At 39.7% G+C, this 23,347-nt stretch overlaps 1 protein-coding gene and 1 long non-coding RNA gene across 38 annotated transcripts in view; both read right to left on the bottom strand.

The window, feature by feature from the left end:
* Positions 1 to 23,347, bottom strand: part of BCAS3 (BCAS3 microtubule associated cell migration factor) — a 591,361-nt gene that overhangs the window by 210,133 nt on the left and 357,881 nt on the right. The gene's annotated exons all lie outside the window — the stretch shown is intronic.
* On the bottom strand, positions 6,489 to 7,800 carry LOC147352643 (uncharacterized). The gene is made up of 3 exons (XR_015148306.1): positions 7,497 to 7,800; positions 7,066 to 7,227; positions 6,489 to 6,960 (listed from the first exon to the last, which is right to left on the bottom strand). It is a non-coding gene; the product is annotated as an uncharacterized LOC147352643 (long non-coding RNA).

The raw sequence follows: 23,347 nt of genomic DNA, 5'->3' as shown, positions 1-23,347 counted from the left end.
CATGTGAACTTCATATCAATTTTCTGAGCTTTTAGCATTTCCAGTACTTGGCAACTTGTGCATTTGTTAGCATTTTCTAAATACATAAGACCTTTATTTTACACGAATGTAGTCGGACTAGTCTGGTTTTCCCACTAAATAAAATTCTAAATAAATGTCTAAATAAAATTCCTTTACAGCAGTTTCCTTACTGACTCATGGACTGTTCCTCTCTCTCTTTAAAGCAAATACCAGAATCATGCTATTGGTACAACTTGAATTTCATTGTTAAGACATGAATGTTGAAATTATTCTAAAGTCTGGATGAAGACAGCCTGATATTTGATGCAATATTAATGCAATTTGCTTCATCTCAACTAAAGATTCAATACCAAAATTACCAACAATTACAATACATTAATTCAGTAAAATACTTTTGAAAAAGGTACCAGCCTTGTAGGTCTAACTTGATTTTTCAAAATGAGTCAGAGATTTAGCCTAATGACATGAAAGCAGCCGATGTTGGATTAAAACAAATACCAACCACAAAAAGTCATGCACATATTCCAGCACTCTGAAAAATGACCGAAACACTTAAAAAAAACTTGGCATAAAGGTGCAGGTACTAACATTACAAGAGCTTTGATGGGTCATATTAAGAATAAGAAATCACCTCCCAGATGTTTGAAGGACAAGAAAATAAATCTTTCCATGTAGAAAAAAATATCTGAGTATAAGCAAAATAGCCATGATTAAATAAAATTTTAGGTGAATGAAACTGCCTAGCATTTTACAATATTAATGCTAATGGTTTATCACAGTCTTGTTTGCATGTTTAACAGCTCCCATTAAAACAAACAAAAAAGACGTGTATGCAGGAAGGAGACGGGAAGGGAAAACTAAAGCCATACATGGTAAGGATGGAGATAGAAGAAATATCAAATCAGCCAGAAATATACAATAGCAATTTCCAATGTTGGGTCAGGAAATAAGGTAGAGAAAAGTTGCAATCTAAAGAGAAAACACTTTTAGGAAATGGCAAAATTAAAACAGAAGTAGATATGTAAAATAGATGAATGAAGACAAGGTCTTCCTGCACCAAGGGAGTTGTTTAGGAGAAACAGTGTCCGTTTGTGGCCAGCGATAATACTTTCCATTCAATAGAGTTTGCAGCTTGCTGATTCATATGATTGCAGGCTGGCGCCCTGCTGGCGAGCCTCTCCACTGAAATTAAATCCACTCTCTTCAGTTATAAATTATAATGCTCTATAAACAACACTCCCATTGGGAATGGGGAGAGAGAGAAAGGGAGGAAGAGAAGGAGAGGGAACAGTGGAAAAAAAAGAGGAAGGGAGGGAGGCAGAGGAAAAAAAAGAGATCCGGAGAGGGAGAGGTTTCTGCATAGTCCACTCACTGTTTAATGTTCTGCTCTTCTGCAACAAACAAGGGGAGTAACTCTTCCCTAGATAGCACTCCTGCTGCAATTCCTCCACTATTTGATGTAGAGCCCAGAGAGGAACGTGGGACAGTAATGTGAGTCTATGAGGAAAAGCACTTAGGAATCAATGAGTATGCAAGAAGAAAACATAAAATAGATTTTATACATGGATTTTTCAAATCCATTATTGAATAGATCTTTGGAGTCCCAGGGGACCACCAAAATAAAATAAAATTTCTGATTCTATTTAGATAAATTAGGTCTACATATGGCACATCTTTTGATACCCAAATCAATCAGAGATATTCCCTCAAAATGCCCAGGCAAGTAAAGGAAACATAGAAAAGCAAAGATAAAAAGAATGATGCCCAAATGGCTACACACAAGGAGTCCAGGACGAAAAGAAAGTTCAGTGATCTGATTACCCAGAGATGAAACACATTTTTAAGGAATATCCATCTCAGAATTCAATGTTAAATTTACAGGAAAGTGATACCTCAATTGTTTAATGTTAAAGGGTCTGTTGGTCATTTTTTTCTTTTAAAGGTGTCTTTGAAAGGAAAAAAAAACAGAAAACATTCAGTTTTGTCAATTAGCTAAATAACTCTTGAAAAGAGTCCATCACAGAGTTGGTTTGAACACATCAGTTTCAGGGCATTAAATTATATCCATATTCCACGTTTCTTTTGTGCGTCAGTCTTGCTTAGGAGTGATTTATGCCCCAAAGTGGGATAGAAACAACTATTGTCATATGGCAATTAGTATTCCAAAGGATCACGTCCACAGGTTACTCATCAACCACAAAAGAACACGGTTCCATATAAGAAAACACCTTTGAAATTTCTTACTAAATGATGAACCTGCACATAAAAATGTCAGGGGAGGTCAGGGCTGGAGGGAAGGAGAGAGGGAGGCAGGGAGGAGGTGGGGAGAGGAGACAGGCTGGTCAAACCTAGGTTTGAATGTGATCTAGGAAAACAGCAAAGCCTGCAAACCCAAGAAGTGTCTTCAGTGAGGAAACTCAAGGCAAACAGAATCCCCCACAAACCCCAGACGTGCATTTCCGTCTCTCATTTACACAGATCCAGTATTACTCCCATTCTCCCTCCCAAAGTAACAGGATGAATGACAACTCCAGCTTCCTACTTCAGTCACAGGGTAGAGAAGGAAAGGAAAAAAGACTGAGATTTCAGTTTTAGGCTTGAAGTAACTATACCAAGCTAAATTCCGAACTCTGGGAAAAAAAGAAAACAAAAAACAAAAACTTTAAAACTGGCACATTGACTCAAATCTTAACCAGAGAATCAGGCTTAGGAACAACTCAGATTTTGCACACACTCTCTTTTTTTTTAAATGTGTCTAGCTGACTGTCTCTGTCTCTCTGCTCTTGGTTGTGGTGCATACCAAGTAAATTATTTGCTGATAGGTGAATCTCAGCAAAGGCTTTTTCTTCCTTTGAATGCCTGGTGAGCTTGTTGGGAAAAGTCATTTAAGTCACTTAAAACAATCCCATGAAAAGTAAAACTCAATTCTGAAATAAGAGTATAACTTAGAGCTTAAAAATAAATTAAATAAAGGAAACATTAAAAGATAAATGGAGCAGGATGCTCTGTGGCTGAGGTAATCTGAGTGGAAAGGGAAGGAGGGTTACGTTAATAAATGATTAAAAGGCCTTAACAAGAGCCTATCAGGTTGACCAGGAAAGCATTCTTCGCCTCGGCTCCTCCTCGAGACCACCTTTTTTACATTTGTTCTCAGTGCTGATCAATATGGTTTTCATTTGCTGATTTCCATAATGCCACATGTGATCTGCCAGCCTGACATAATGAAGCTGGAAAGAGCTGAAGTCATTTGAGCATTCTCGCTAGCATGACTGTCGCCAGTTCACCAAATGCCTATTATCTGAAAGCCAGTGTTTTTCTTTTGCTTATTGACAAATACCAGCAGCGTGTGCCCCTAGACAGATGTAAAACCTCAGCACTGGGTGACAAATTTAAATTAAAATTCAAGTTAAATAGTACACTTTTTACTGGAGCTTTTTTTTTTTTTTTTGCCACCACTCAAACTGTAATTTAAGTTTGATTAAATAGAGAAAAACAAGGTGTGTGAATTATCCATTTCTGAACACAAATGCTCATTTCTCTTGATAAAAACAATGTATCACAAAGAATAAAACACACATCCTTGATGATGCCACCAAAGCCTCAGGCGACATTTAAGTTCAAGTTCTCCTATAAAGATACCAATTCAGTTGACCTACTACTACTACTTGCGTCTGGTAACATTCACAGAAATTCATATCAGATTATGCTTATCAATTTTTTTACTCCCTATTAAAATTTCTTTAATCTATACTCTAGGGTGGAGAAAGATTTTTATGATATGTAAGTATTTCATGCTTTTTTCTTTTCCATTGTATAGCAAAACTGAGTTTGTTGAGGTCATCTCACATGAGAGAACCATGCAGAGACCTTCCACGATGCCTGAAAGGTCTCATTACAAATTCTGTGTGTTGTACACTGGTCACTTTTCTATATTCAAAAGACAATTTCAAGGAAAACGCCAGACAGGAACACATTTCTGAAATGATTTCTTTTGCCTTTTCCAAGCCAAAAAAATTTAAAAAGCCAAAGAAACAGTTGCATTTAATCAAAAGAACACTTTAAGTTTACATTTTAAAAATAAAACTATATTTCGAGCCAGTAACTTTATTCACAATAGATTTTATTCCTTTTTATGTTAAATTCATTAAATAATGAATATTCTGGTGATTAACCAATAGTCATGTTTTTGTTCTCAAGAATGTAAAAAACCTGTGGTGGCAGTTTCACACCGGAACTATGAAAACAAAATGAAAGAGTTTTGCCAAAAAATCTCCCTGAGTTTTCCCAAAAAGGTGAATGTGTCATGGCTGAGTCAGTGCCCAAAGTTTTATAAATAGTTCTATCTCCAAATATTGCGTTTGCTCCCAACACTCAGCTCAAAAATCTCTGCTTCACTACATGGGTTTTCTTCCTCACCTTTTCTCCTTCCCTCCCTCCCTTTTTCCCTACCTTCTTTCCTTCCTTCCCACCCTCCCTTCCCTTTTTATACACACTTATCCAGCAAGAGAGATGGCTGGCTCAAAAGAAAACGAAACAGAAGGCAGGCAGTGTAACAGACAAAGGTCCTTCGAGAACCACGTGGTCCCAGGGAACCAACACCAAGCTCACTTACTCAGCCCTTGCTTCCATTCTTTAAAAGAATGGATCTGTTTATTCTCCTTTCTCATGATTCCTTTATCACCAGCAAAGGGATACTTAAATGATGAGATCTGTAAACTGGCGAGTGCCAGATCATGGATTGTTCTGAAATGTTTGCTCTTGGTGGTGGTGTGTTAATTCCTTTGGAACAAACAGTAGCAGACTCTACCCACAAATGGAAAGATAAGAGTTGAGGCATCACCATGTTTTAAAGAATCTTATAAATGCTACTGAGTTGATATTAAAGTTGATAATGAAGTTAAACAGTGAAGTTTAGCCAAAAAAAAAAAAAGAAAAGAAAGAAAAGCCAGTAATAAGGATTCTAAAGGTGCAGAGAATGCACTTCAGGGACCTTTCACTGGGACTCTGAGATTTCGGGATTATGGTAAAAGCAAAGGATAAAGAACATGTGGTCTGTCTGAAAGTACCAAGCTACTTTCTCTTATGAATTCCAAATTTAAGAAAATAAGAGCTGTCACATTACAATGGTGTGGGGGGCTGGGGGAGTTTGGCGGGCTGGTGAGGTCAGATCTTTTAAGCACATTAAGTCATCTCTTTCCCTGTGAGAGTCATAGTAAAAAGTGTAACATAGCAAGAAAACGGAGAGAAAATATAATTTTGCCTAGACATGAAGCGGGGGGAGAGGAAGGAGTAAAATTCCTAAACTCTAGTGGAATTGGTTTCAGACTACCCTATGGGATATTTAACACTAACATTTTGCTTCCCTTGAACATGGACTCAGTTGCCTTAACTCTAAAATATCAGCCACCAAATCCAATTATGAGAAGTTACACACACAAGTAACTGTCACACTGAGAGCACTGTGTGAACTCACTCAGATGAACCCTCTCCCACCTCATAACATTATGGTAACAACATAGAATAGTTGGAAAAAACTCACAAAAGATGAAATCCTAATCAGAACAGACTTCTAAAGTGAGGTAATGAGGTGGAGGAGGGGACATGACAGGAAAGGGCCACTGTTAATTGCAGTAGCAACAGGAAGACAGAGAGAGTTCTACAGACAATTGACAAGCGGGGGAGAAAACTATCAAGGCTCTTTTGAGCTCTAGCGAACTCAGGAGGGTTAGAAGATTGTGAGAGTAATATGATAGAAGAAAAAAAAATTTTAAAGGACAAAGGAAAGGCACTATCTCCTGCAATGTCAAGATATCATAAGTAAGAAAATTCAGTAACAGGTGGTTCAGTGACAGAATAAGCATCTCTGGGAGGCTGTGGATAGCTCCTCTGCTACAGGTGGGGAAATCCTATCCTTCACCGCCTCGTACAGGGAGGTGTACCCACCAAGCTCGAGGGCACCTATTACCCTCCCAAAGGGAAATGACCAGGAATCTGCAATCTTAGGATGGGTGTTGTTCTTTAGTCACTAAGGCGTGTCCGACTCTTTCCCGACCCCATGGGCTGTAGCCCACCAGGCTCCTCTGTCCATGGGATTTCCCAGGCAAGAATACTGGAGTGGGTTGCCATTTCCTCCTCCAGGGAATCGTCTCAACCCAGGAATCGAACACGTGTCTCCTGCATTCTTTACCATTAAGCCACCAGGAAAGCCCCACAGTATTGGGATACTAGTGGTCTTTAAAAAAAAAAAAAAAAAAACAACGATAATCTCAAGATCTTGTACTCTTCATAATAAAATGAAACATGAAATTCTGAACTGGATCCCTTGATCCTCTCTCATATCTCCTCCCAGTTCAAGGAGGGGATAACCTAGTCTGCCCACCTTAGCCTCTCATTGTTTAGTCACCAAGTCGTGTCTGATTCTCTGCTACGGCCTCTGCTTCCTGTCATAATGCTGCTCTCCACAGGCAGAGAGAGGACCCTTGCTCTTCCCGCACTGGGTCACTCTGTGGGGTTGCTGCTTGTCACACGTCTTACAGAAAGTTTGCTGGGTGTGGTTAGCAACGTTTGCCATGTTTGGCGGAGCGAGATCAGGATGGAAGGCTGTGGTCTATCGTCATCACCCTACATCTGCAGTACTTGCAAGGGTGCCCAGAATGGGGCGGTCGTTCAAACATGGATGCTAAACGATGGAGAGCTTTAGAAGCAAAGCGAGGATCTGCAGGAGTCCTTAATATGTTTTTTTGTTGTTGTTTTAATAACAGCAGTAAAATTAAAGAAGTAGGAGAACCAGGAGGTAGCAGTAGCAGCAGTAGTACTGGGGTCATCACAGCCTGCAGTGACCAGCTGGCGGTAAAGGTGGCTCTGCAGAAATCTGTGGCTCAGGGCCTTATCAACAGCAGAGATTCACTCCCCTTAGATGCGTTCCCAGGGAATGCTGAACTACAAAAGAGGGTTTGAGTGAGGGTGGAAAAACCAGGATCTTGAGTAACGGAAGGATTTATAGTCACGTTTAGCACGTGAGAAATGAAACGATGAGGTAAGTACCTTATTAGTAACGCTCGGGTCAGGACCAGGTCAGGACGGGTTAAGACGGAAGGGCCCTGTCGGGAGCCCTGGAAACAAAGTGGATGGTGCGAGGCATTTTGGACGTGGCCTTAGTTTTCTGAGCTCCAAGACAGCAGCCACCAAATCCAGTTATTAGACATTCTACAAAAGCAAATCCAAGTGTAATCAAGAAAGGCCAAGGAACAGGGAGAGCTGAGAAACCTGTCAGTGGAAGGCAGATAAAGAGAGGACCGCAGCATTTTATCTTGTGATCTTCAGTGAACTCTCTGCCGGGGGCAGAATTTTCGCTTTCTAGAGCAGGTTGGGCTTTATCACACAGCTTGTCCCGTGGTTCCCACTTTTCAGTCCACGTGGGTGGTAGTGATTATTTTTAATGTATTCCCCCTTCAATAAGTCATAAAGAAGCTTACCTATTCAAATGACCACAATAAATGATGAGAAATAGCGCACTGACCCCTAAGCAGCAAAGACCCAGAAGGCAACACTTAAAACACAAACTGCCAAGAGCGACCTGATCGGGTTTCATAAATCAGGCCCTAAAAAGTGGGAATGAGAGCTCCAGTAATTGCAGCCTTCTGTCTGGGAGCATACAGTAAAAATAGCCACAGTAAGCACTCCTCCCGGCCAATCAATAGAGTCCTATTAACCTCCCGGCCAATTACAGGATGATTGGCTAAGCAAACAAAGAATTATTGGCTGTTTAGCTGGGACTTCATTCAGGCCTCTCTCTTCCCCTGTTTCTCATTCTGTTCCTCTCCTCCCCACCCCCTTTCCTGTGAGGAAAAAAACCATCTGCAAACACCTGATATTCATCTAAGTCTCTGCAGTTGTACAGTCTTGTTAAATTGTTACCACCTTTTCCACAAGCAGTTTTGGCAATTAACCTCATGGCCAGGGACTTCAAAGAAAACAACTGTTGAGTTTAACCTCTCTGAGCTACCATAGATTCTTTTATGATTTTTCCTGAAACACTTTCATCCAGAGAGGAAAAAATGCAGACTGATAAAAACGAATGTTTATTTTAATATTTGGTTAATTTATTAAGGAGACGAACGCGCCTCAGACATTTCGCCATAACGTGGTGTGTTCGTTTCTCCCAAGTCTCCACAAAGTGAGGTTTTATTTTAATTTACATTCCCAACACATGTGTGCTTCTCTGCTCGTCCACAAATCCTACATTTGCTGGAATCCAAGGATTTGATACATTTGACCCTCTCTTGCCCCTGTTCACAAATCTCTCATATGTTTCTCCAAACTGTTTAAAAGTTCAGAATGAAAACGGCATGTAAAATTAATGCTAAGAACCAAAGTTGCCATTAAAAATCTATTTTCATTTTATATTTTTACCCTCATAGATACACTTTTTACATTAAAAGCAAGGCTAATCCCCAACTCTCAGGAGAATAAACTACCAGCAATAAAGATCAAAATATATGACTGAACAAGCAATACAATTCTTCTTGAGTAATCTTGTGGCCTAAGTGTTTCAATGCAATTTATGCTATGTAACCAGCTTTTTACAGCTGTATATAATAATAATCATGGTCCTGATCTTACCAGTTGAAGGCAGGTTTGTGGAGGTGTGTTAACTCCTTCAGGCCACAAAGTTCATGTCAGAATTTTAACAAAAGTGCTTGAATATTGCGGAGATCCTGAGAGCGACGGATTTCTCCTCTGTCTCTGGTAAGGTCAGGCCTTATAAAACTGCCGCTAATACTTCTGCCACTCTGTGAAGCAGAGAACTCTGCAGACGGGTTAGAGTATTTGTGCAGCTTTTCTAGAAGTAGAATGAGGTTGAAATAATAAATCTGCAGGAAAGGTAATAGAGTTTTTGTTTGGAATTTAATCCCCCAATACCTTCATGTTATAATTAACTCCCCCCAAAGCCATACGTCAGTGTTCTCTGGAAGATGACGTTCTGCAGTACAAGGCTGTAGGACTGATGGTTTTATGAAGGGTTTGGCTTTAACCAAACAGCGCTTTTCTGCCAAAACTATCCCCAGCACCATTCCCAAGAATCTAGAGGAGAAAAGAGAGGGCAGAGTAATGCTGCAGTTTTTGGAGTCAGACAGACCTGGGGTAAAACTACTTTTGCTACTTATCGGCTGTGTTGAAAGTGGGCAAATACAACCGATTATCCATATCTTGCAGGGATGCTGTGAGGAAACAGTGGAGTTGAGTCTATAAGGCACAAGTCACAAACTTTTACTTGGCCCATACTGTTTTAAAAATCAGGAAATATCCATAAAAATGTGAATTTCCTGTCTCTCTCGACTAAATGGAAGGTCTGGCAACTCCAAGCCCACATTTCTGCAACAGCAACATGGAGCAGAGTAGCGACAGAACCTTAAATGCAGGTAATTTGCTATAGATTAGCCCCTGCGGCTTAAACCTGGCCATTGAAGCATCTGAGTTTTTGAACCCTCCATGAGTATCTTAAAACAGAATTTGGAACTGTGTCTGGGACACAATATTTGGTACACAGTAAGTACTCAATAAAAGAACTACTACACCAAATAAAATCCGTTGACTCCAAAATTGTGAGAGGTTTCACAAATATCAGCTGAACATTTTATGGGGTAGAGAAAATATCAAGTCCTAGAAATAATTTCTGAAAACGTCTGTGTTTATTTTTATATATATTTGGAAGGTCTTTTTGAAAATGGCATATTTATGTATATGTGCTGTCTTCAGAACTTTCTAAATATCTCTGCTGACTACAGCTCCTATAGCACATATTTTCTTATCATGCTTCTTCTGGAATTTAGCACATATGACCCTAGTATTTGTATCTGCATCCCCAACCAAATTGTAAGCTCCTCAAGTATGTATTCCCAAAGCATGCTGAGACTATCAAAATACCTCTAATTCAGGCAATGGCTAGTCTCAAGGAAACAGGTGAGTGCTACTTAAGAAGAACACTTGCTAAGAGGGAGAAGTCCATTGGGGCTTCCCAGGTGGCTCAGTGGTAAAAGAAGCCACTGGTAGTTCCTGCCAACATAGGAACTACAGGAGGCGTGGCTTTGATCCCTAGGTGGTGAAGATCCCATGGGGGAGGAAATGGCTACCCACTCCAGTATTCTTGCCTGGAAAATCCCATGGACAGAGGAGCCTGGTGTGGGATACACCCTATCGGGTCGCAAAGACTCAGACACAACTGAGCATGCATGCACATGCAGACGTCTACTCGATCTTCTTTGACAAAAGAAACATCTGTAATTAGGAGTGCTGGACACCACTAACTGTACGAGGACAAGTGTCTGACATGTTTTTGTTTCTTCAGTAAGAGAATGTGCTCTGAAATACTATTTAAGATCCCAATTTGCTTAACGAACTTTACTTCTTGACAGTTCACAGGTCAATTTCAATTCCACATCCTCACACATTCCGAATCAGAGGGATCTGAATCAGGAACTTGACGGTGTTATCATTCTTTCACTGGGTGTAACCACAGAGGGTGGGTTACAAGGAAAGAAACTGAAGAACATAGTAGAAGAACAAAGCTTAGGATTCAAAGCTGCCTCTCTAGTGCAGGATTCTCTCATTTTTACTTTAATTATAGTCCCATACTCAAAGCCAGGAAAACAACCCACCATCTTGATTAGGTTGTCTCAGACAGCCGGGGAGGGAGTGGGTCGGAAAAGGCCGATGAGGTCAGTCATTATAAACAATCTGCATTCACAAGCAATTTTCAGACAGACCCAAACTGGTTCACAGGACATAAGTGATCCTGTGCTACGAACAGGAACACAGCAGCTGTCTGTCTGGGGTACACTGTGCAGCGAGGAGTGAGTCCTCTGTAGAGGAGTCGAGGGGTTGCAGAGCAAAGGACAAAAATATGTCTCTACTGGGGAGAAGATAAAAGGCAATCTCAAATTCCAGGAGTGTCTTAGCAGCAGCCAGGGAAGATTTGGCAGTTTCTGCAAACAAGTGGCCCGGGTTGAAGTTTGTGAGAGAAGGAAAACAAAAAAATGAAATTTGTCATGTACATGAAGTTCAGCTCAAACCTAAAACTTCCCCTGTCCACTCTCGTTAAGAGGACTTTCCTATTCGGCAGAACTCTTGGGAGCGAGCAAAGGGATGTCTGGTCATTCTCATGGCAATATTTTGCTTTTTCCTTCCTTTTAAATTTTGCTATTCTTTGTCAACTTCAGTCAAAGGGGGAGGGCTATTTGTGCTGAACATTTAAGCGCGATTTTCAGAAGGAACGTTAAATGACACGAGGGTCTGGTGCTATGCTGTACAGTTCAGTGAACTCCCCCCACCCCCCCACAGATCAGCAAGATGGTTGGAAATGCCTCTCTCCGTCTGTTTTTCATCTCCAAAGTCTGTGTACTCAGTAGAGTGTGAAGAGAGCCTCTCTTTTCTTCAGCACATTCTCCCAGTGGTCCTGCCCCCCACCCCCACTCCCTCTCCGTAGCCCCTGCAGCAGAGAACAGGAACTAGAGCAAATGCTTTTGTGAATTAAGAGATCTTGTGAGCGTAAATTCGGCCAGGCTGCTCCTTTCTGCAGGCCAGACCCCGCTGCTGCCCCAGGATGTGAACTGTCAGTTTGCATAGCTGGTGATGAGTTGCAGAACCATCAGCAAAGGTGAAGACGGCAGAAACAAGAAAGATTCAAGACTGGTGGAAATCATTTCACAAGGAAAATTTCAGCCATCAGTGGGAAGAAGCTTTGAAAAATGCTGCCATTTCCGAGTCAGAATGAAGGAAAAATTAAATTACTGCCGGTGAGGCGAGCCAAAGTTGCATCTCCCTCCAGGGAGAGTTTTGATAATGGTAAACATTTGACAGCTGGCCTGGAGTTGTTATCTTGTTCTAACAGTTGTTATGGTCTAAATGAATATTTCTGATAAGGAAAGAGAAAGAAAAATTTAAACACTTTTATGGTTTTTTTTTTTCTTCTGTTTTTAAACCTGAGCGGGGGTAAGCCAAACAAGTTTAGAGCCACTGAGAAAGTACTCTGCTGGCCTGATTCTGGTCTGGAAATCTCACCAGCATCATCGTTTCCGTGAATCTAGATGAATTAATTCTTTGATGTAAATCAACTTACTACCATATTATCTTTAACCTTTAGCTTTCTCAGTCACTTGAAAACAATTCCAATCGTTGACTTGGAGCACTCAAGGAAATAAAGGGTTAATAAGAACAAATATACCAGTCCAAGAACTTAAGCTCCAGAACCTGCAGAGAAACGTTGCGTTGTTACGGAATCTGTTTTTTAGCTACTGAGGATCAACCATCAGAAAATTTTAATCTCGCACAGATTTTATTATTTTATGAAAAATATAGGGCCAAATATTTCAGAAAGGTAACAGAGAAAAAAAGCGGCCAAAAGAATTTTAAACTTGAAAAGGACTGTTTACTGGGTGTCTGAGGGTTCTGCATCACTCCACCAGGAGCTGTGGAGTGCCTGCAGGGAGATTTCATTATAAAACACTTGCTCAATTCCTATATATAGCATAAGAAAACAAGTCTGAGTTATTGTCTGAAACGTTCCAGGTCTTCACAGGCACTGGATCTATCACGGTATCTAGACATACGCGCAGGAGGCTCAGAGGACAGGGGAGGCAGTCCAGCTGCCTTATATGGGTCTGCTGATAGTCGTGGCCTCAGAGAGAGCACTGAAGTCCTGAGAATACTATAACCCTAGGCACGCATGTTAAAACAGAATATCTGCACTCCCAAGTCTACTCTGCCTCTGACATTCTACTAGATGGGAGTTAACCATAGGCTAAGAAAGGAGGGACAATGGCAAAGAGGAAGAAGGAGTCAGAACACTGTCCTCCTCTGGAATGAACAAAAACGTGGAGGGTATTTTCAGCAAATTTTATAAAATTTGCACTTTCCTTGCCTAAAGTATAACCACCATAAAAACTGGGAAAATTAGTATTTAGCACTCAGAAACAAATCACAGAGCATTTGCTTGGGGGTATAAACTGAGGATTCAGTCTCCATCCTCAAGCAGTTGTAAGGCACAGAGGCCAAGGGAATCCGAGCTGTATAATAGGTGTCCGAGCTTTCTGTCACTTGTACACTTAGAATGCATTTGCAAACATTATGCCCTACCCAAAGGAAAACTTTACCCAAAGTCTTCCCCATTTTTCTTTCAAAAATAAAATCTACCTTTATTCTTGTATTTGTGGGAAGTCAGAGTTTCATTATTTTTTTTCCCCCGGGACCCTGCCCTGCCTTAGTATGAAAGTATATAAATTGATATTAAAGTATGGTATTTTGAGAATGTTTCAAAGTAAGGTCAAACTGGTGTTAAAAACCCTACTAGTGAAGGCTAAAATAACAGTCTGGCTGAACAGTCTTAAGTGCAGCTGACTCCAATTACTAAGTACATCCTAGCGATTTTTTTTTTTTTTTTACTAACAAGAACAATGCAAGCAAGTCTTCGAGTTCAAAAATAATGTCAAAGAGAAGTTACTCACAAGAGAAATTAGATAAATTATCCTAATGCTGCAGCCATATAGGCAGCTGACAGTTAACTTCACCTTCAGCACTGAAAAAGTTGAGTTTTGTTTTTTTTTTAAACAAATATTCAGAAAAAGAGATGAAGGAGATTCTAAGAGGGACCGAATGCTAGGGAAAAAACACTGTTTTTGACTAAAACATATGAGACACTTTTTGGATAAGAAAACATATACATAATCTAACCACTACAAAATCATGAAAACAGGGCTTTCAAGTAACATTTTTAAAACATTTTATTATGGAGGATTTTGAACATACACCAAAATAGACAGAAAAATATAATAAAACCCAAGCATCCTTCACACAACCCAACAACCATCAAAACCATGGCCAATCCAGCCCCATCCACATCCACTTCTCTCCTCCTGTATTATTTTGAGACAAACTCCAGATGTCATCAAATCAGACACTGCACATGAAAAAGCAGAGATCCTTCAAGTACTTTATTCCACACTGAATGCCTCTTTCTGCCTTCACCTCCACCACAAAATCTTTTTTTTTTTTTTTTATGATAAACCTTTCCCTTTTCCCATAGGACACTGTTACTAGTACACTAACTACCCAGGGCACTACATGAATCTAGCTGAATAGACAGCATATCTCAAGATAGACAAGACTTTTGTTTTATGTGTGGGCTCGTGACCTTCACCTACCCTTCCATTCTTAAAAGTCTATGGCTCCTTTATGCAAACAGCCACTCTGGACCAGTGTTCTTTCATTACCAAAACTAGGACCCCATCATCTTCTGGCACCAAAGAAGACAGTGGTCAAGGAAGTATAGTGGTTAAGACATCAGCTTCAATCGAACAGATCTGACTTTGTTTTAGTATCTATTTATCTGGCTGCATCGCGTCTTAGTTGCAGCACGCGAGATCTTTGCTGCATCATGCAGGGTCTTCTGCGGAGGCGCACGGGCTCTGGAGTACGCTGGCTCAGTAGTTGCTGTGCACAGCCTTAGCTGCCCTGTGGCATGCGGGATTTTCATTTCACAGCCAAGGATCTAACTTGTGTCCCCTGCATTGCAAGGCGGATTCTTAACCACAGGACTACCAGGAAAGTCCCAGATCTGGTTTTAAGTTTGGCTCTGCTTTGTATCTTTGGGCAAGTTATTTAATCTGAGTCCCTATCCTCCTCATCTCAAAAACTGGGATAGTAATAACTTCCTCAAAGAACTGTTGAGAAGATTAAATGAAATAATATGTGTAGAGTGCTTAGCCAAGAGTAGCTAATAAATGGTAGCTCATTTTAAAGAATTAAGCAAGAGAATCTTACATGTGATAAATATCAATAATGACAGGAGGTTACGTATAAAGTAGAAGGGAGAAAGTGAAGGAAGAAATGGAGTAAAAATACTCCATTTTTATAAATCACAACCCTCAACAAACTTCTTTTAAGAACTTAAGTATATCAGTGTAACTGTTTAATGGGAACAATCGGCTTCCATGCAATCAGCTTGTAATCTAAAATAAAGGTGCTTCAATCTATTTATAACTGTTGATCCTTTAAAAATCAAATGTCTCATACACAAGTGTAAACAGCCTTGGTTGAAGAGTGTAATATTTATACACCAGGGTGAGGACTCAGGACTGAGGGCGATGAACGCTTGCTGCCTTGTCTAAACGAACCAGCCCAGCACCTTCGCTCAGGTGAACCTCAGCAAAGCCATTAAGTGACAGTACCCGCAGCGGAAAGCAGCGGCAGCGGCAATGGTCTCTCACTTGGCTTCGTGCCCGAACCATTTCAGAATCACGCTTTTGAAAAAAATCACTCAGATGAACAAAGGGCATGGAGAGGCATGCTTTTTTGCTTAACATTTGTCAGGACACTTGCAAATTGGGACAAAAATGTATCTTAAATCATGCACTATCAAATCACTACATTATGATCTGTAATGTGCCCAATGTCATACAGTCATTTAATAAGGAAAAGAATGGACATCAACGTCTTATGTAAGAACTCTCTACCTATTAATCAAAAAGCATAAACTAGAAGTTTTCTGCTGACTTTTTGAGTGTATGCTTTTCTCTCTGTGTTTTTGCATTCCAAAGTTATACAAAGGTTATGCTAAAATGGCCAAATGCCAGAGTGCAATTTTTTCAGGGGAAAAAAAAGAGGGGGAAGATTAGCGACTTTTATGTGGTTTAACAAACCAAGCCTCTGTTGGTATGATTACCAGGTAAATGGCTGACTGTGATATAACCACTTAACAGAGTTACTTCTCTTTAGTCTTTACCACATCTATTTAATCCTGCTGCTAGAATAATCTTCCTAAATGTATCACTCACCACCTCAAAAACTTTTCATTCCTTGCTCTCTATTCCAACTCTTTCACCAGCATTTTCCTTTCACAGTCTGGTTCTGACCTCCCTAGACAGCTGAAGCTTCCAAACTTCCCTTCATATGTCCCTTCCTATATATTCAAAGCAGATTTCAATCTGTCCTCAAACTACTCAGTACGTGTCTGCCTTGGTACCTTTGTTTCTAGTCAATAGGAGTCCCTTTCCTGAATCTTCATCCATCAGAATTCTACCTATACCTCAAATTTTAGCTCAAGTGCTCATTTTTTCCCTCCATACAACTGTCTCTGTTCAACCCAGTTAGAGCTCGTCTTTCCCTTCTTTGTACTCTAAGAGGAATTGAGCTGTCTTGAACTATGGTCACTAGAGTTCAACTTTATCCCCTGAATTCCAAGTTTCTAAAGATCATCCCCTTTTCACTTTTTTTTTTTTTTTGTACCCCTCAGAGCATGGAGCATGGTGACTTTTAATCACACTAAACTGTATTGCATATTTGATATCTATAAAATCATCAATAATAGCATTTACATCTTTTCTGATAAGCAGTCCACACAAGGAATTCTTCAAGGGGAATTTCTTAACTGGCTCACCAACTCTTGGACTTCATGGTTTCTGCTAGAGACGAAGCCCCCCACAGAGCCCATCTGATATACGCACATTACTCAAAAAGAGCAGCCAATTCTCTCCTGACCCAGTAAGAAACTGAAGAAGGAAGACATGTGCAGGAGGAAACACCAAAACCACAAACATGGAAACAGTGTTTGTGAACCTCTTCTGGCCAGATCACAGACATCCTTAATTTCATCACACTTCCTTAAAAGGAGCAAGTTGGGAAATAGGGAAGAGGAAAAAAACATATCTTTAAGCTTATTTTTTTTTTTTAAGTCTTCCAAATTTGTAGATTAGGTCATCTGTAACTCTAAGGAGAATAATGTACAATATCTGAGAACATATCTAATGTTTCTTGCCCTTTTGGCTAGTATCAAGTGAAGAATGCATCTAGATTTCAAAACTTCAACCACTAGCAATTAACATGCTGCTAAGGCGCTTCAGTTGTGTCCGACTCTGTGCGACCCCAAAGACGACAGCCCATCAGGCTCCACCTTCCCTGGGATTCTCCAGGCAAGAACACTGGAGTGGGTTGCCATTTCCTTCTCCAATGTATGAAAGTGAAAAGTGAAAGTGAAGTCGCTCAGTCTTCCACTTAGTGACCCCATGGACTGCAGCCATGGACTGTCCATGGGATTTTCCAGGCAAGAGTACTGGAGTGGGGTGCCATTGCCTTCTCCAAGCAATTAACATGAGGTAAGTGCTAGGGCAAAATGCCTGCGTGGGGGCATGCTGCTCAGTCGCTTAGCTGTGTCCAACTCTTTTGTGACTCCATGGGCTGTAGCCCAGTCAGGTTCCTCTGTCCACAGAATTTCCGAGGCAAGAATACTGGAAGTTGGTTGCCATTTCCTACTCCAGCGGCAGGGCAAAACAGATGTAAATAAAAAACTAACCATAACTCATGTTGGTTATCCATTTTAAATATAGCAGAAATGCATATTGTATGTACTTTCAAAATATAACCAACCTTGGGGGAAATCTAAGCATTAGTACTATAAACACACATGTACCAAAGCACATGTGCAGGCTTCAGTCCTTCCTACACCACGAACCACTTTCTGTCACCTCCCAGTTACAGTTCCAAAGTGGTACTTGAGATTGACATACACACTACTGTATTTAAAACAGATAACCAACAGCACCTACTGAATAGCACAGGGAGCTCTGCTCAATACTACGTAACGACCAAATGTGAAAAGAATTTGAAAAAGGATACATACACGTGTATGTACAACTGAATCACTTTTCTGTGCGCCTGAAACACTGTACCACCATAATCAACTATACTCCAATATAAAATAAAAAGTTAAAAAAAGAAAATAATAACTCTTGAAAGTCCAAAAATCAAACTCATCTCTGTCTCCACTATAACTGAGTTGCTTTTTTCCTAGATTTAATAGATGCAATGAACACACATAAGCAAAAGATGAGTCTAAATATAACTTATCAAAAATTACAGCTAATTTAGGGTGGTGTTTGAAATAAAGTGTTCCTCTACTTTTTATGAATTTATTGCTGATGAAAATATTACAACTTAATATTTTTATACTCAACATCATAATTAGGGCTTTCCTGGTGGCGCAGTCAATGAAGAATTTGCCTGCAATGCAGGAGACCTGGGTCTGGGAAATCCCATGGACAGAGGAGCCTTGAGGGCTACAGTCCATTGGGTCACAAAGAGTCAGACACATCCAAGCGACTAAACCACCACTACCACATCATGATAAAAATAATATGAGTATGAAAAGTATTCCAAAACAATGCATCTTCTGAAAGCAATATACCCAAAGAAGAAAAATTTTATTAGTTTCCTGCTGTATTCCTAAATATAACTGTCATTTGGACCAAGAGCCAAAAAAACAAAACTATGGTAAAAAAATTCTAGAATTTCAACTAAGCAAGTCTCTTACTCCAACAATAATTCTTAAACACCTAAAACAAACAAATACACCAGACGATCCATTTTATTTCTTAATGTCTCAACATTGCCCCTAGATGGATAATTTATTAACAATAAAGTCAAATAAAAACTGCAAACTGCTTACTAGAAAATGTTTATAAATGTTGAAGTAATACTCCAATTATATCCCCTACACAGTAATTTTGTCCTTCTGCAAGTCACACAGCTGTAGTATAACAATAGCCTTTTCAACTGTACCATGAAAGTAGATATTCCTATACTCTCCATATTATTCAACACTGGTAAATTATTCAATCTAAAAGTGGACTCTCTTTATTCAATCTGAAACTGGGGTCCCTGACCCCTAAGATACTTGCTGGGGTTAAGCTTAGGTTTGTGGTTTTATCAAAGCAAAGACTTCTAAAGCTGGGCTGTCCAATCTGATAGCCACTAGACACAAATGGCTATTTAAATTTCAATTAATCATAATTAAATCTGAAATTAAGTTCCTCAGTTACATTTATCACATCTCCAGTGCTCAAAGGCTACACGTGGTCAGCATAGAATCTAGTGCTCTTCCATCATCACAGAAAGTTCTACTGTACAGTTCCAGTCTAAGGATGACCAGTCTTACAGGTCATATTTGCTTTAGTTCCATTGTTTTAAGGCAAAGTGAAAAAATTGATACTGCCACCAATTTTCTTTTTTTATTTCTAGGCTGAAAATCAAAGCTGTATGATGTTTCAGGATAGATTTCCCACTGCCTCTGGATCCAAAGATAAGAAAGAAAAAAAAGTGGTCCCCTGGCAGAATCAAAGAAAACAAAACTACAACAACAACTACAACAAAACAAAAACTCCACCATGGTCCATAAAGCACGCAGGATGTCCTACCTATGAGAAACTCAGTGATCGGCATGTTGGACAAAAATAATCCTCCCGTTATTTAGAAACTGCTCACATCTATACAAACATACTGTCTTGAGTGGATACATGTATTTTCACCTAACCAAGAAGATATACCTCCTGTGGCTAAAAACTGGCTAGTGTACGCAACATAGTCAAGTGATTCAAACATGGGTTTTGAAACCAGACAAGAGCTGAGTCCTGTAGTCCTTCATACATGTTCACCAGTTTCATGACTTTTGAGCAAGTTACTGAATCGTTTTGCATCTGAATGTTCCAAAAAAAGAAAAGCAAAAATCAGGTCAACTTCCCAAGGGATCATGATCAGTATCAAAGAAGATAAGATGGGACTTCCCCGGCAGTCCAGTGGTTAAGACTTCACATTCCAATGCAGAGGGTGTGGACTGATCCCTGGTCCAGAAGCTAAAATCCCTCATGCCTCGGTAGCCAAAAAACCCAAAACAAACAGAAGCAATACTGTAACAAATTCAATAAAGACTTTAAAAATGGTCCACATCAAAAAAAAATTTTTAAAAACAGGAAGATAACGTATGCTATGCTATGCTAAGTCACTTCACTCGTGTCTGACTCTGTGCGACCCCATAGACGGCAGCCCACCAGGCTCCCCCGTCCCTGGGATTCTCCAAGCAAGATAACGTATACTTGGCATTAACTAGCACAGTATGTGACACAGTCAGTTGCACTGGCAACTATTCTATTCTGTCTTCTATAGAAGCCAAAAAAAAAAAAAAAGACAACCCTCACAATAATAATGCCACTAATAATAGCTATTAGGAAACTGAATCTCTTTTTAAAAAGACAGCTTTATCGAGCTTTACCTGACACATTATACAAACCATCCTTTTGAAGTGTATAAATCAATGTGCATCAAGTCTTCTAATACATAATTTAACATTATCCAGCACCCTTTAAGGGCTGTGACGACGTAAGGTTCTAGGGTAGTGGTTCTCAAACAGGGGCAAGTTTGCCCACCAAACATTGCACCCTGGGCAATGTTTGGAGACATTTTTGATTATCAAAATCAAAAGCCGGGGATGTCGCTGAACATCCTACAGTGCGTGGGACAGCCCCACAATAGAGAATCATCCAGTCTAAAATGCCAGTAGCATTTACGTTAAGAAACCTGTTGTTGGGATACAAAGATGAACAACAGACAGTGTCTATTTGAAGCTTACTGTCTGGTGAAAGAGTGCAAGGTGGAAACTGAGCAGAGGATGCTAGGGTTGCAGAGAGAAAAGGATGCTTAAGTCAAAACATATTGGAAGACAAACAGAAATCTGTCAGGAGCACTTAGGATGGAAAGGAGGGCTTTCATGCAGAGGGAACAGGATGGAAACAGTGCTTATATGCAGAAAGCTTGTTGGAATCTAAGAAGATTCCAGGAGTTGAGAATGGTGAGAGCTCAGGAGAGAATGAGAGAATAGAAGATTACACAGGAGCGGGATCATCGTGATTTTGTATGCCATGCTAGGAAAGAATTTGGAGTTGATCTTTTAATCAGTGGTCAATGCACACTTTCTGTAATGAGCCAGATAGGAATATCTTTAGGCCACATGGTCTCTGTTACAACTACTCAGCTCTGTAAGCACAGCGAGGAGAAAGCAGCCATTGATGATACATAAACGAATGAAGGTGGCTAACGAATGAAGGTGGTTTCCTTTAGAACGTTATTTATGCACTCAAATTTGAAGGTTATATAATTTTCTGGGTTAATAATATATTCTTCTCCCTTTTCCTACTAATAAAACTGTGAAAGCCATTTTTTACTTGTGGGCTGTACACAAGCAGGTGGTAACAGTGTTTTGCCAACTCCTGCTAGAGTGAATACACAGGCCTTCGAGGTGACAAGTCAGCTTATACGATAAAAAACGAAACAGAACGTTTATCTTGAGATCTCTGGAAGGACTGACCATCTTTTAGCCATTCCTGCTAAAGAACAAATGGATGTGGGCCTAAGTTTTGTCCACAGCTTGTTTGCAATACTTACAATGAGGTGGTTTGCTAACTAAAGGAATGAAAAGCTCATTTCAGGCTACTGTGGTGAAATGACATTTACCTAATGCAGATATAAATTTCTTCGTAATTAGTGGGCACTTGACACTAATGTAATCTGATTACTGCATCAAAGTCATCCTTAAACTAACTCCCCAGTACTGACAGAGTATGTCCTTGAAATAAGCGAATTAGGGCTAAGTGACAAAAAAGTACCAGCTATTAAGAAACAACCCCACATTTATAACCATCTGTTATACTGAAGGAAAAAACCCAAATACTTCATAGTGTCAATATGAGAGGTATGACACAGGGCACTTGAAACACAGGTTAGGAGTTCTCACTATCTTAGTCCTGATATTATTCCAAGGCAAATCTTAGAAATTTTAAACTACTGGAAATCACTTACCTTTAATTTTCAAGAGAGAGAGATCTGATAACATAGATTCGATTGTGAAGAAAATATATCACTTTTACTCAATTTAAAAATGTTTTATTTAAAAAACTGTAAGAGAAATATACAACATATAACCTGGAGAAATATTTCTTTAAAAAACTTGTTTCTTCCTGATTCCAATTTCTTATGATTTTTAATAGCCACAATGGTGTACTATTCTAAATAAAGTCATTTCAAATCTAAACAACTGTCATTTACATCTTTGATGTGGTTGACTCATGGATAATTATGATTTTTCTTAGGGACAATAATCATATGTCAAAAGGATTGTTTTGAGGATTAATTGATTTGTTTGTAATTTAATTATATAGTGCCTGGTATATGCTTCACTGAGGTTGAAAGTAAAAGTCGCTCAGTTGTGTCCAACTCTTTGTGACCCTATGAACTATATACAGTCCATGGAATTCTCCAGGCCAGAATATTGGAGTGGATAGCCTTTCCCTTCTCCAGGGGATCTTCCCAACCAAGGGATCGAACCCAGGTCTCCCACATTGCAGGCAGATTCTTTACCAGCTGAGCCACCAGGGAAGCCCAAGAATACTGGAATGGGTAGCCTATGCCTTCTCCAGTGGATCTTCCTGACCCAGGAATCGAACCAGGATCTCCTGCATTGTAGGCAGATTCTTTATCACCTGAGCTACCAGAGAAGCCCTAACTGAGGTTAGGTGTCATTAACATGAAATATTTTACTGTTACTACTTCAGCTTCTGTCTAAATGCTTCACCACAACAGAATTCTCCCCATTTTGAAATACTTTTCAAAAATTCAAGAACCAAAAGAATCTAGAAATTGCATGATCCAGCTCTATAGCATACAAGTGGATAGACTGACTGAAGTTGAACATGCCTGGTTTTGAGTCTTGGTGACACCAGCCCATTAGCTCAGCCCATTAGCCCATTAGCCCATTCTGCCAAAACCTTGATTTCCTAATTTATAAAATGGAGATTAAATAAGATAATGCTGTAAGGTGCTGAGTTCAGTGACCAGCACATACTTTTAAAATCAATAAATGTTCACTATTATTATTGATTTTAATCTTCCTACCGTGAAATTGTACTTCTTTTTTCCATCTTATGAAGAACTGTGTGTAAGCTGCCCCATATTTGTTTTGAATGTGACTCCTATCTAACCATACTGACAGGCCATACCGGACTGAGGCAGACCATTTAAAATATTTATTTTCCCAATCAGGCAAACTACCTCTTTCTTTCCTTGTGTGATTCCTTCATTAGTATATACCACAACTTCAAAATATTTTAATAAGTCTTCCAAAGCTTCAATTTTTCCAAATCCACTCCATGCATCTTGGGAATACGTATGTGAAAACCTGCTAAATATGTCTGTGAAATGCTTTGTTAAAGATTACACAATCAGGAACAAAAGATGGTGCTTTTGGAGATTCCAAGCAGTTGCGGGCCAGTGAATGTAACAGAAAGCACCTTTCCGATTCATTTGCTTCAAAGGGCTAAGGAAATAACCTATTTCCTTTTCCCTCTTTTCTATCTGGTTTCTCTGATGTGTTCCCAGATACTCAAAGAAACATTCAGATATCCATGAAATTTTAATATGCCTGTTTGAAGCCAGAAAAAATAAAGAACAG

The sequence above is a fragment of the Bos grunniens genome, chromosome 19 (genome assembly GCF_055505025.1).
Source record: "Bos grunniens cultivar Pamir isolate PY7600 chromosome 19, Bosgru_T2T1.0, whole genome shotgun sequence".
NCBI classification, from domain to species: Eukaryota; Metazoa; Chordata; class Mammalia; order Artiodactyla; family Bovidae; genus Bos; species Bos grunniens.
This window is presented reverse-complemented; position numbering and strand designations above follow the sequence as displayed.